Source organism: Mobula hypostoma, chromosome 15, assembly GCF_963921235.1.
Source record: "Mobula hypostoma chromosome 15, sMobHyp1.1, whole genome shotgun sequence".
In the NCBI taxonomy this organism is placed as follows: Eukaryota; Metazoa; Chordata; class Chondrichthyes; order Myliobatiformes; family Myliobatidae; genus Mobula; species Mobula hypostoma.
In genome coordinates, this window is record NC_086111.1 from 56,104,942 (window position 1) to 56,118,668 (window position 13,727).

The following is a 13,727-nucleotide window of genomic DNA, read 5'->3' on the forward strand; positions in this document are numbered from 1 at the left end:
TTCAGGTGCAAAGCATCTCTTCTGTACAGGTCCCACGTTCTCTGGAAGAGAGCCCAATGATCCAAAGATCTGATGCCCTCCCTCCTACACCAACTCCTTAGCAACATGTTAAACTGTATAATCTTCCCATTTCTGGCCTCACTAGCACAGGACATGGGTAGCAGTCCTCAGATCACAACCCTAGAGGTCCTGCCCTTTACTTTAGCATCTAACTCCCTGAACTCCCCATGCAGAACCTCGTCACTCGTCCTACCCATGTCATTGGTACCTACATGGACCATGACCTCTGGCTGTGCACCTTCGCAATTAAGATTGCTGAGGACTCCATCTGAGATGTCCTGGAGCCTGACACCCGGGAGGCAACATACCATCCGGGAATCTCGTTCTTGCCCCAAAACCTCCTTGCTGTTCCTCTTACTAACAAATCCGCTTTCACTACAGCTTGGTTCTTCCCCACCTGTCCCTTCTGCATCACAGAGCCAGACTCAGTGCCAGAGACAATGGGATATATTTCTTTGGCTTTCCTCGAGGAGAAGGACAAAGAGATTAAAGATGTTACTACTGGCTATCTGTGAATGATATATCTTACAGCTGATCTTGAACTTATTTTACTACCCTGTCAATGTGCAGTTCACATATTAGAATTGCATCTACGTTAATAGCTTTTCACCAGGGATGTTTGACACTGAAGGAAATAGACAGGTGCTCCACTAGCCATAGATGTAACTGCATGATGGCATGTTAGCATTACATTCCAAATGGGAAAGATAGAGGTCTTGGCTGGTATTGATACAGTGACTTAGGTAAAAATGGGATGAGGTCCTGCAAATTGAAATGAGGAACATACAGTATATCACAGTTTTAAAAGTAGGAGCTATAAATTTGTACTGTCTGGATTATTACCTGTGCCATGTGCTAGTGAGCATGGGAACAGGGGAATAGGTCAGATAAATGAAGAGATGGTGGAGAGATTTCTGGATCACCAAGACCATTTTTCAAAGTGGTGGGATTTATACAAATGGTATGGATTACACCTGAATTAACAGAAGTCCTGATATATTGCAAGTGGAGGATGTGGGTTGCTAGTCACGTTGGGAAAAGGGTGAACTAATATAACAAAGGGATAGGGCCCAGATGAGAAGTATATTCGTGAGGAATGGTTGTTACAGAAGGATAAGCTCTGTCCAGTAGAAAGATCCTACATAAACTTGATTAAGCTTTCCTAATGCAAAATCTGAACAAATTCAGGTGTGACTGATTTTTTTTAAAAAAGGGAACCAAGTCTCTTAATGAGGGTTTTTGTGGGTCGGGTTGTAATGAGCTCTCCCGGCCTGTTGGGGGTGTCGGAGAGAATTGGGTTCCAAGGTCTCAGGAGCACCTGAATTGGTTAATTATTGTTTAATAAGAGTTGTTAATTGTTCAGCATGCCTTGTGTTTTTCTCAATGAACTTGCTCTTTGTAATGTGGTCTCCTGGTGCTCTTTGTTAAAGTTTATTTTGATAGGCTCAGGGATTCCATGTATTATTTATATTACTTAAGAAAATGCCCGATAAGTGCTAATTGCAGGGTCCTAGTTTTGAGAACACCATTTCTCGTGAGCCACTGCTGTTCTTTTGGATTTATTATGAATAAATTCTCATTGGAGTCTGTCTTTCCTCCGCACCTGGGTTCTGATATTGCCCATGCACATCGTGACACATGTTGTCCACATGGATTGAAGTAAGGCCTTTGACAAGGTCCCACATGGTCTGAAAGGTGGAATGCAGGGCAAACTGTTAAATTGATTCTGAAATTGGCTTTGTAATAGGAGTCAAAAGGTCAATGATATATGGAATTTAATCTTGAAAAGTATGCATTTTGGAAGGATTATTAAAGCTAGGATGTAAACAATGGATGAACACAAGACTGTACTGAGAAACAGAGGGACCTTGTTGTATGTCCAAAAAACCCTAAAGGCAGCAGCACTGCCTGATAAGGGAATTAAGAAGGCAAACTGGGTACTTGCCTTCATCAGCTTGGTCATAGTACACAAGTGTAAACAGATCTACAGTGAAGGCAATCTCACTGGCTTTCCACTTTGCTTGGGAGCACCTAGACCACAGCAAAACATATGTCACACTTTGGCGTTCAAAACCATCACCTCCTCAGTGTCACAACCACGGAGTCCGGACACTCTCACAGGGAGGCAGCTGAACACTCATGAGTATGCACGTTCCAGTCAACTAGTGTTTCATCGTGGTTGTATTTAACTCCCTTCCTTTTGTTTGTCTTGTGAAAGTCTTGACCAAAGCACAGTGATGGCAATGCTCCCTGCTTACCTTAGTCCACGTTCCATGAAAGAAGATTACAATTTAGATTGACACTGCAAAGGAGCAATATTAGTTTTGTATTACGTTACTGCTCCTGAGCCACAGTGACAGCGTTAGATTTTAGTTTGAGAGTTTTAGTTAGCGGCCCTGTTGGCCTAGTGGTTATTATTTTTCCTTTTGTTCTGTGCCGCCGTTCTTACTAAAACTCAGTGAACTGCTCATTCCGCTGCTGTGTTTCTCTCTCTGCGCTCGGGCCATCACCGATCACCATGTCAACAAGACTCGACTACTAAAATGGACCCAGCTGAGAGAGAGAACAGCTGACCTCAGCCCTGAATTTCATTGGTCAGGTAGGAGAGCAGCTAAAGTCAATGGAGGCTGGGTTGGTAGAAGTAGCTCATGCAGTGCGACAACTACTCACAGAGTGGCAAGCCTAGTCCAAACCGAAGTTCATTGGTCAGATGGAGAAGTTGAAGTTGGTGGAATCTAGGTTGGAAGAAATGTGCGACAATTGCTTTCAGAGTTGAGAAACTCAATTCAAGCAGGGAGAACAGGTGTCAGCACTGGAAACGATGGTTCAATAACCGACCGCAGACAGCTAGAATCGGGTGGCAGCCATTACTGCTCTCACTGCCACAGTTCAGCAGTCTTCAAGCCAGGACAGTATGATTCCAGCTTCTCCCACATCCTCCTCTTTAATGGTCTCCTCAGTCTTAGCCACGAGTGTCCCGAGTCCCCTGGCAGTTTCCGGATCAGAATCAAGTATTCGTCCACCAGGCAGATACTCTGGTGACCCTAATGGCTGCAGGTACCTTATTACCCAGTGTGAGCTAACTTTCCAAGCCTGGCGAGATCAGTTCAGTGATGATGTGTGTAAACTGGCTTACATAGTGAAACTCTTGGATGGACCCCAATCAGCCTGTTCGACACTCTGCAAGGGCAAGGTACCCCTGCAGCACAATCCACAGTTGAGTCCGAGAGAGTGTTTGATCAGGAGGCAGCCCAACAACTCTCGGACCTGTGCCAAGAAAGGGACAATGAGGACTATGCAGTAATGTTTTGCACGCTTGCAGCTGAGACGATGTGGAGCGAGAGATCCCTCACTGCTGCTTCTTCTCAGATGACCATTTGTCTCCATCCTCATCACCTAGTGTGCAGCCCACGGAAGAGCCTATACAGGTGTGACACATGCACCTATCTCAGGAGGAACAAGATTGGGGCAGGAGAAGATGTTGTGCCTTTACTGTGGCAATCCAGGACACTTCTGGGCATCGTGTCCCACAGGCCTGGTAAAAGAGGAAGCCTGTCAACAGGATGGGGAATCCTGACGGGTCGATTTTCCTGACAAGCATTTTCACTCTCTTAAAAATGGCACTGGAGCTGTGCTTAGCCTCACAGTCATAAGTATAAAGCGAGTAGAGCAGGGGGCTAAGCACACAGCCTTGTGGTGTACCTGTGCAGCTGGTGATTGTGGAGGAGATGTTGCTGCCAATTCCAGTTGACTGGGGTCTGCAAGTGAGGAAATCGAAGATCCAGTTGCATGAGGAGGTATTGAAGCCTGGGTCTTTGAACTCGTTGATTAGATTTGAGGAGATGACAGTGTTGAATGCAGAGCTGTAGTCAATGAAGAACATCTTTATGTATGCATCTTCACCGTCCAGACATTCCAGGGTTGAGTGAAGAACCAATGAAATTGCATCTGCTGTTGACCTGTTGGGCGGGACGCAAATTGGAGTGGATCCAAGTTGCTCCTCGGGCAGGAGTTGATATGTTTCATCACAAACCTCTCAAAGCGCTTCATGACAGTGGGTGTAAGTGTTACCAGACAATAGTCATTGAGATAGGTTATCACGTTCTTCTTGGGCACTGGTATAGTTCAAACCTGCTTGAAGCAGCTGGATACCTCAGACTGCCAAAGCGAATGGTTATCATTCCAGCACCGGTCTTCAGTAGCCAGCCAGGTACCTCATTTGGGCCACATGCTTTCCGTGGGTTTGGTCTCCTCAATGTTGACTTCAGAGACTGAAGTCACAGGAACGCTGGGTGCTGTGGGAATTCATTAAAGTACGTCCTTGCTCTGTCGGTCAAAGCAAGGATAAAAGGCATTGAGTTCATCTGGAGTGAAAACTTGTCACATCTGTCACTTGTTTTTACTTTGTAGGAGGTGATAGCGTTCAAACCCCGCCACTGCTGTCGAGCATCCTTCTACGATTCAAGCTTGGTGCGGAATTGCCACTTTGCATTTCAGATGGCTTTCCAGAGGTCATACTTGGATCTCTTGTATTTCACTTAGTTGCCAGGCCTCAACGCCATTGATCTGGCCTTCAGCAGGTCACCTGGTTTATCTATTGCTTCTGGAAGGGGAAGACTGAATGAGCTTGTGTGGACACATTCGTCCACAACTGACGTTATAAAGTCTGTGACAACCGTGGTGTGTTTGTTCAGATCCTCTGATAAGTCCCTGAACATGGCCCAGCCTACAGACTTGAAGCACACCTATAGCTGCTCCTCTCCCTCCAGTGACTACCTCATTTCGTCCTTACCCCAGGAGACTTGCCTGTGTTCAGGCAGGAGGACATCCAAATGATCAGATTTCCCAAAACGTGGAGTAGGCATTCCTAATCATTGCACAACAGTGATCAAATGTGTTGAGATCCTTGGAGCTCCAGGTGATATGTTAATGATAATTTGGCAGATGTTAATGTTAATGATAAATAATGATATGATAATGATAATTAGGCAGAGATTTCTTCAGAAGGACTGATTGAAATCCAAGGCCTTTCAAATTGTTCTGGATCAGCCTCCATGCGGCACTTTGTCAAAGCCATTGCTGAAGTAATGTCCGCCACCTTTCCTTCCTCATAACTTTCTCAAATAACACTGACAGATCTATGGACATGGGCCCCAAGATCCCTCTGTCCTTGCTAAGAATCTTACCATTACCTTCAAGTTCAACATTTGAAAATGTTACACTTCACACTTTTCCTATTTGAATTCCTTTTCTCAGACCAGTTGTGCCTCCTGTCCATATCCCACTGTAACCTACAATAACCTTCCACACTATCCACACACCACCAACCTTTGTGTCACCTACAAACCTACTAACCCACCCTTCCAGTTCCTCATCCATGCCATTTACCAAAATCACAGAGAATAGGTCCTAGATCAAATCCCTATGGAATGCCACTGGATCTCCAGGCATAATATGCTCCATCTATACCATTTGCTGCCTTCTGTGGTTTAGCTATTTCTAAATCCACATTGACAAGTTTAATAGTTCTATTTAGTATCAGAGAAGGTACACAATATACAACCAGAAATTCTTGTTCTTTGCAGACATCCATGAAAACAGAAGAATGCCCCAAAGAATGAGTGACAGTAAAAAACATTAGAACCCCAAAGCCCCTCCTACTTCCCCCTCCCATGCATGGGCAGCAGCAAAGCATCGACCCTCCACCATTTACTTCAGCAAAAAACATCAACACCCTCCACCCACCAAGCAAGCAATAGCAAGGCCCCCAAGAAAGACCATGAGCTGCAGTACAACAAAAGCTAATTGTTTCCAAGGATCCTATGGCCTATGATTTTCTGGACAAGCTTTCCACAGAGAACCTTGCCAAACGGCTTATGAAATCCATGACTCCACATCCATCACTCTAACTTTATCAGCTTGTCTTGTCACTTCAGTGAAAAACTCAGTCAGATTAGTGAGGCCGCAATAATTCAGGCCCTCTAGTCTTGGCCAGATCCTTGTAAATCCTGCGCTCTTTTCAGTTTAACCTTATCTTTTCTATAACAGGGTGACAAAAACTGCACACAGTACTCTCAGAGCACCCTCACCAACAATGTATGAACTGCAGCATAACGTCTCAACTCTGATTCTTGATGCCCTGGCTGATGAAGGCCAGGAATAAGCACACTCCACCACCTTGTCTACCTGTGACAACACTTTCACTGAGCAATGTACAAACGTACTTGTACTCCTACGTCCCTCTGTGCCATAACAATCTCCAGTGCCCTAGCATTCATAGCACAAGTCCCATGGTGGTTAGACTTTCCAAAATGCATCACCTCACACTTAACTATACTGAAATCCATTTACCCCTCAGCCCACTCTCCTAACCAAACAAGATTCACTTGTAATCAGTGATAACTTTCTTAACTATCAACAACTCTTTTTTGCACTACTTGTTTAATTTTATATATATATACTTACTGTAATTTACATTTTATTATCATGACTTGAAATGTAATGTTACTGCATAACAACAAATTCCACATCCTATGCCAGTGATATATTAAACCTGATTCTGATTTCTCCCAATATTTTTGCGTCGTCTGCAAATTTACTGATTATGCTTTGTGTATTTGGCTGCAAGTCACTGACATAAATACTGAATAAGCAGGGAGCCAGAATCGACCCCTGCAGCACAACACTAGTCAGGGACTCGGTTCTGAGAAATAACATTCATTCTGAGAAATCCATTCTGAGAAATAACCCTCTGCTTCCTACCTCAGAGCAATTTTGAATCCACCAAGCAGTTCTCCTTGGATTTAATGGGAGCTATCCTCTGAGATCAGCTTATCACGTGCGATTTTATCTAAGGCTTTGTTAAAGTCCAAACAGACAACATCAACTACCCTACCCTTATCTACCTTTTTGGTGACCTCCTCAAAAAAAAATACCACACATGAACACTAACTCACTACATTTTCTTCTATCCCCCAAAATTTATAGTTTTTAGTATTATGTTTGGCAATGTACTGCAGCCGCATAGCAAATTTCACAATATATGCCACTGATATTAAAGCTGATAAAAACGTTGACTAGCTCATCCAGCACGACGTTCCATGCACAAAGCCAGGCTGACTCCTAATCAGGTTTTGTGTATCCAAATGCCGATAGATTCTGTCACTCACAATTCCCTCCAGTAACTTCCTCCCTGCCAATGTCAGCCTGACTAGTCTGTAGTTTCTCAGCCCGTCATTGATACGCTTCTTAAACAACAGAACAATGAAGCCATCTTCCAATCGCTAACAATGAAGCTAAATTTTCTGCACAATTCCTTCTCTAGTCTCTCACAACGTGATGAATGTGGCGTGGGTGGAATGCAGGAACGGTTTTGATAAGCACATGAGATCTTGGGTAAGGTACTTGAGTGGACTGAGAATAAGTGTAGGTCAAAGGCAGAGAGAAGGAATATTCTCCCTGGATTTATAAATATCCTCTCCAGCTGTTTCTCTTATCTCTTGAGCAAACATGATTTTCATCTAGCAGATATTAACAAACAACTTGATCTGTGCAAAGAGTTTATTTTGAGAGAGCATCTAATCATGGAATTAAAAATGTATCATAGAAATGAATAAGAAACATATTGTTGTAGAATTTAATGACCTACTTTTGGATTGGGAGAGTTGAGAATTAAATGACACAAAGGAATGGAATTCCTGAGAACAGTTCAAAATGCCTTTCTCAATCTGTGTGTTCACTTGCTAATTAAATGAATGGCATTGCCAGATACAAGTATTGATTGTGTAAGTGAGTTAAATGTGTGTGAATGTTTTGAAAGCAGTATCTTAATGAGGCATAAATTGAACAAGTGCGGAGAGGAGTTGGTGGTCACACAAAAGCAAGAGCACTGATTAGAAAAGGGAATAGTCTAGCAAGATAAGGAGATAATCTCTTTAAGGGAGGTGGAAACATGCGAGCTCTGAGGTGAGAAGGAGATCTGAATGCTATAATCTACAGGAGGACCAGACTCACTTAATGACAGTACCTATATAATTAATACATTGGCCAACAAATCACATCAGAAGCAGCCCTCAAATTGCTCACAGTTCAAAGAAAATTTATTATCAAAGTACATATATGTCACCCTGAGATGTGTTTTCTTGTGGGCACATTTAGTAAATCTAGGAACTATAATAGACTGAGTGATAGACTGCACCAACAGAGCGGACACCGTACAAAAGACCATAAGAGCATAAGACATCGGAGCAGAATTAGGCTATTCAGCCCATCAAGTCCATTCCGCCATTTCATCATGGCTGATCCTGGAACCCATTCAACCCCATACACCTGCCCTCTCACCATATGCCTTGATGTCCTGACCAATTAGGAATCTATCAACTTCCACTTGAAATATACACGTGGCCTTGGCCTCTACCGCAATCTGTGGCGGAACATTCCACAGATGAATCAATCTTTGGCTAAAAAAGTTCCTCCTTACTTCTGTTCTAATGGTTGCTCCTCAATTTTGAGGCTGTGCCCTCTAGTTCTGGATATTCCCCCACCGGAGGAAACATCCTTTCCACATCTACATCTAGTCCTTTCAACATTCGGGAGGTTTCAATGAGATCCCCATGCATTCTTCTAAATTCGAGTGAGTACAGACCCAGAGATGCCAAAGCTCCTCATATGTTAACTGCTTCATTCCCAGAATTACCCTTGTGAACCTCCTCTAGACTCTCTTCGATAATAATACATGCTTTCTGAGATAAGGTGCCCAAAACTGTTGACAATACTCCAAGTGCGATCTGACTAGCATCTTATAAAGACTAGTGCATTATCTCATTGTTTTTATAATCTATCCCCCTTAAAATAAATGCCAACATTGCATTTGCTTTTTCTACCACAGATTCAACCTGTGAATTAACTCTCTGGGAGTCTTGCACGAAGACTCCCAAGACCCTTTGTACTCCTGATGTTTGAATTTTCTCCCCTTTGGATAATAGTCTACACTATTATTTCTTTTACCAAAATGCATTATCATACATTTCCCAACACTGTATTCCATCTGCCACTTTTTGCCTATTCTTCCAATTTGTCTGAGTCCTGTGGCAATCACCTGTCTTCGTATCATCTGCAAACTTTGCCAGAAAGCCATCAATTCTACTATCTAAATTATTGACAAACAATGTGAAAAGTAGCGGTCCCAACACTAACCCCCGAGGAACCTCACTAGTCACTGGCAGCCTACCAGAAAGGGCTCCTTTTATTCCCACTCACTGCCTCCTGCCTGTCAGCCATTCCTCTATCCATGCCAATATATTTCCTGTAACAACACAAGATTTTATCTTGTTAAGCAGCCTCATATGAGGCACCTTATCAAATGTCTTCTAAAAATCTAAGTAAATGACATTCACTACCTCTCCTTTGTCCACCATGCTTGTTACTTCAAAGAATTCCAAAAGATTTGTCAGGCAAGATTTCCCTTTACAGAAACCACGCTGACTTTGACTTATTTTATCATTAGTCTCCAAGTACCCTGAAACCTCATCCTTCACAATGGACTTGAACACTTCCCCAATCACAGAGGTTCGGGTAACTGGCCTATAATTTCTTCTTTTGCCTTCCTCCTTCTTAAAGAGTGGAGTGTCATTTGCAATTTTCCAGTCCTTCAGGACCATGCCTGAATCAACTGATTCTTGAAAAATCATGACCAGTGCATCCGTTATGTCTTCAGCAACCTCTTTCATGACTCTGGGATGTAGTCCATCTGGTCCAGGTGACTTATCCACATTAAGACCTTTCAGTTTACCTCACAGTTTTTTCCCTTGTAATAGCAATGGCACTCATTCCTGCTCCCTGACACTCACGGACCTCTGGCATACAGCTACAGCTAGTGTCTTCCACAGTGAAGACTGAAGCAATGTACTTATTAAGTTAACCTGCCATTTCTTTGTCCCCCATTACTACCACACCAACATCATTTTCCAGTGGTCCAAAATCAACTCTCTCCTCCCTTTTATTCTTTATATAACTGAAAAAAACTTTTGGTATCCTGCTTTATATTATTGGCTAGTTTGCCCTCGTATTTCATCTTTTCCCTTCTTATAGCTTTTTTTAGATGCCTTTTGTTGGATTTTAAAAGCATGCCAATCATCCAACTTCCCACTCACTTTTGCTACATTTTGCTACATTCCTTGGCTCTTATGCAGTCCTTAACTTCCTTTCACTTCTCAGCCGCAGTTGCCTACACCTGCCAACTGAGAACTCCTTTTGTGGGACATATTTATCCTGTGCCTCGTGAACTATTCCCGGAAACTTCGGCCATTTTTGTTCTACTGTCACCTCCACCAGTATCCTTCTCCAATCCACCTGGGCAAGCTCCTCTCTCATGTCTCTGTAACTCCCTTTATTCCATTGCAATCCTTATGCCTCTCCCTCTCAAATTTCAGTATGAGTTCAATCATATTATGATCACTGCCTCCTAAGGGTTCCTTTATGTTAAGCTCCCTAATAAGATTTGGGTTATTACACAACACCCAATCTAAGACAGCCTTTCCCCAAGTAGGCTCAAGCACAAGCTGCTGTGGGCATTCAACAAATGCATTTATGTGCTGAGCCCAGCACAGATCTCCTGAAATTATAATGCCAATGTTGCTCAAACCCTCTGCATCTTTGATCAATTGATGAGGATTGGCCCATACATCTCCAATTTCCTCATCCTGAAGTCAATAATCAGCCCCTTGGTCTTGCTGACATTGAGTGAGAGGTTGTTGTTGTGGCATCACTCAGCCAGATTCTCAACCTCCTTCCTTTTGCTGTGAGGTTGTGTACAGTTTTAAAAGGGAACTTGCATTCACCAACTTTCAAAAGTTTGCAAATTCTGGAAATTCCCCAGATTGAGGGTTCTGCCCTGTATGTGTTACTGCTTTAAGAGTTACCAAGGTTATTGCAGCTCTTACCCTGATGGAACAGGAAGTACCGAAAATAATAGGCACTGGAAATACTCAGAGTCATGGTGAGTTTGGGGACACTTAAGTAAAATGCTTGAGACAACCAGAGTGACTTTCCTCTCTGTGGAAGACTGAGAAATTATTTGGGAGACTCTGATATACTGTATATTGCAGGGCAACCCTAGGTACATCAATGATGAGAATGATGAGTCGGCAGACAGGGAGGAGGTGCAGCGGCTAACGGACAAAAGAGATGGTTGTTGACTTCAGGAGGACACGGAGCAACCACTCTCCGCTGAACATCGATGACTCCTCCTTACAGATCATTAAGAGCACCAAATTTCTTGGTGTTCACCTGTCGGAGAATCTCACCTGGTCCCTCAACACCAGCTCCATAGCAAAGAAAGCCCAGCAGCGTCTGTACTTTCTGCGAAGGCTGATTAAAGTCCATCTCCCACCCCCCATCCTCACCACATTCTACAGACGTTGTATTGAGGGCATCCTGAGCAGCTGCATCACTGCCTGGTTTGGAAATTGTACCATCTCGGATTGCAAGACCCTGCAGCGGATAGTGAGGTCAGCTGAGAAGATCATCGGGGTCTCTCTTTCCACCATCACAGACATTTACACCACGCGATGCATCTGTAAAGCAAACAGCATTGTGAAGGACCCCACGCACCCCTCATACAAACTCTTCTCCCTCCTGCCATCTGGCAAAAGGCACCAAAGCATTCGGGCTCTCACGACCAGATTATGTAACAGTTTCTTCTCCCAAGCCATCAGACTCCTCAATACCCAGAGCCGGGACTGAAACCAACCTACTGCCCTCATTGTCTTGCTTATTATTTATTGTAATGCCTGCACTGTTTTGTGCACTTTATGCAGTCCTGGGTAGGTCTGTAGTCCAGTGTAGTTTCTGTGTTGTTTTTATGTAGTTCAGTGTAGTTTTTGTATTGTTTCATGTAGCACCATGGTCCTGAAAAACATTGTCTCATTTTTACTGTGTACTGTACCAGCAGTTATGGTCGAAATGACAATAAAAAGTGACTTGACTTGACTTTGCTTTATTTAGAAGTTTGAGTACTTTTCTCAATGGTGGACGGTTCAGCTGTTAGCAGTTATTGGGCTTTGAGCGGAAGGTAGCACAGAGAAGCCCTTGTCATCCCCTGCCAACGTAGAACGGAAGGAGGATGTCCATCTTCCGCAGATGACAGCTGCCCAGGGACCTGCCGCCCGGCTGCATCATTCTTCCGGGCTGCTGTTGATCTAATACCTCTTGCAGTTAACAAAATCTCTCCATTGCCCCATGCTAACATTGTGTGCTGCCAATACCACTACATGCTGAAGGAAAGCATATATTTGGTTTTTGGCTGGTTTTGTTGAGTGTGTCGAGCTGTAGAGGCAACTGTCACTTGTTCAAAGTTCAAAGTAAATTTTATTATCTAAGTACATATACGTCACCACATACATCCCTGAGATTCATTTTACTGTGGGCACATTCAATAAATCTATACAATAGTAACTATAACAGGATGAATGAAAGATCAACCAGAGTGCAGGAGACAGCACACTGTGCAAATGCAAATATAAGTAAATAGCAATAAAAAATGAGATAATGAGAGTCCTTTGAAAGTGCGATCCTTGGTTGTGGGAACATATCAATAATCAGGAAGGCAAGTTGAGTGAAGTTATCCCCTTTCATTCAAGAGTCTGGTGGTTGAGGGGTAGTAACTGTTCTTGAACGTGGAAGTACTTGTATCTGGTGCCTGATTGTAGCAGCAATTAGCGAGCACGACCTGGACAGTGGGGATCTCTGATGATAAATGCTGCTTTCTCTGGACAGCCCACAATCCACATGATTATCATATAATTAACCAGTTTCCGCCCCCCCATCAATAAACTATGACTATGACTATATGCATTTATGAAAATGCAAAGATAGAGATTTTTGTGCTGTCTTTGGAGTCACATGGTAGGTACCCGAATTGGGTCACCCGGGGAGTAGTGAAACTAGTAATTTGGTGGAGTTTAAGAGGGTTTTAGACATGAATACGGAGGTGGACATTTAGTATAAATTGGCATCAATGTCTGTGAAATATCATTGGCAGTTCTACGTACTAATCGGTTGACTAGTGTTAGAACATCCACATTAACTCCATACTCCCATACATGTTTCCAAGGAAAAGTTACTGGTGGTGTCTGTATTGTGAGACAGGCACCAAGTTAAACCATTATAACCGAAGCAAATACGTATTTGGTAAAGGAACATCACTGCTTCAGAGCTGAAAACCACTTGCAGAAAAGGGCACAACATTTGGTAAATTTTCCGTCCAAATATAATGTGTCCGAAAAAAATGGTCAATACAGTCCTCTCGCAACCCGTGTACGAGGACAGAGGGCTGCATGAAATCCACTTTCATGTTTCACGTGTACTACTGCAGTAACCTGGGCAGGACTTCAATTTTACTCAGTTTCTCCTTAAAGTAAGAGAGTCCCACACGTAAACGACTATCGGGACAAGATCACCCAGTGGCTCTCATTTACAGGATCTCACCTGCGTGCTGTGCTGGGTGTTTTACTCCGCCGTGTTACGGGTGAATATTCAGTGTGTGTGTGTGTGTGTGTGTGTGTGTGTGTGTGTGTGTGTGTGTGTGTGTGTGTGTGTGTGTGTGTGTGTGTGTGTGTGTGTGTTGGTGTTGCTTGGACTTGCAGCATCTGCAGATTCTCTCTTGTTTC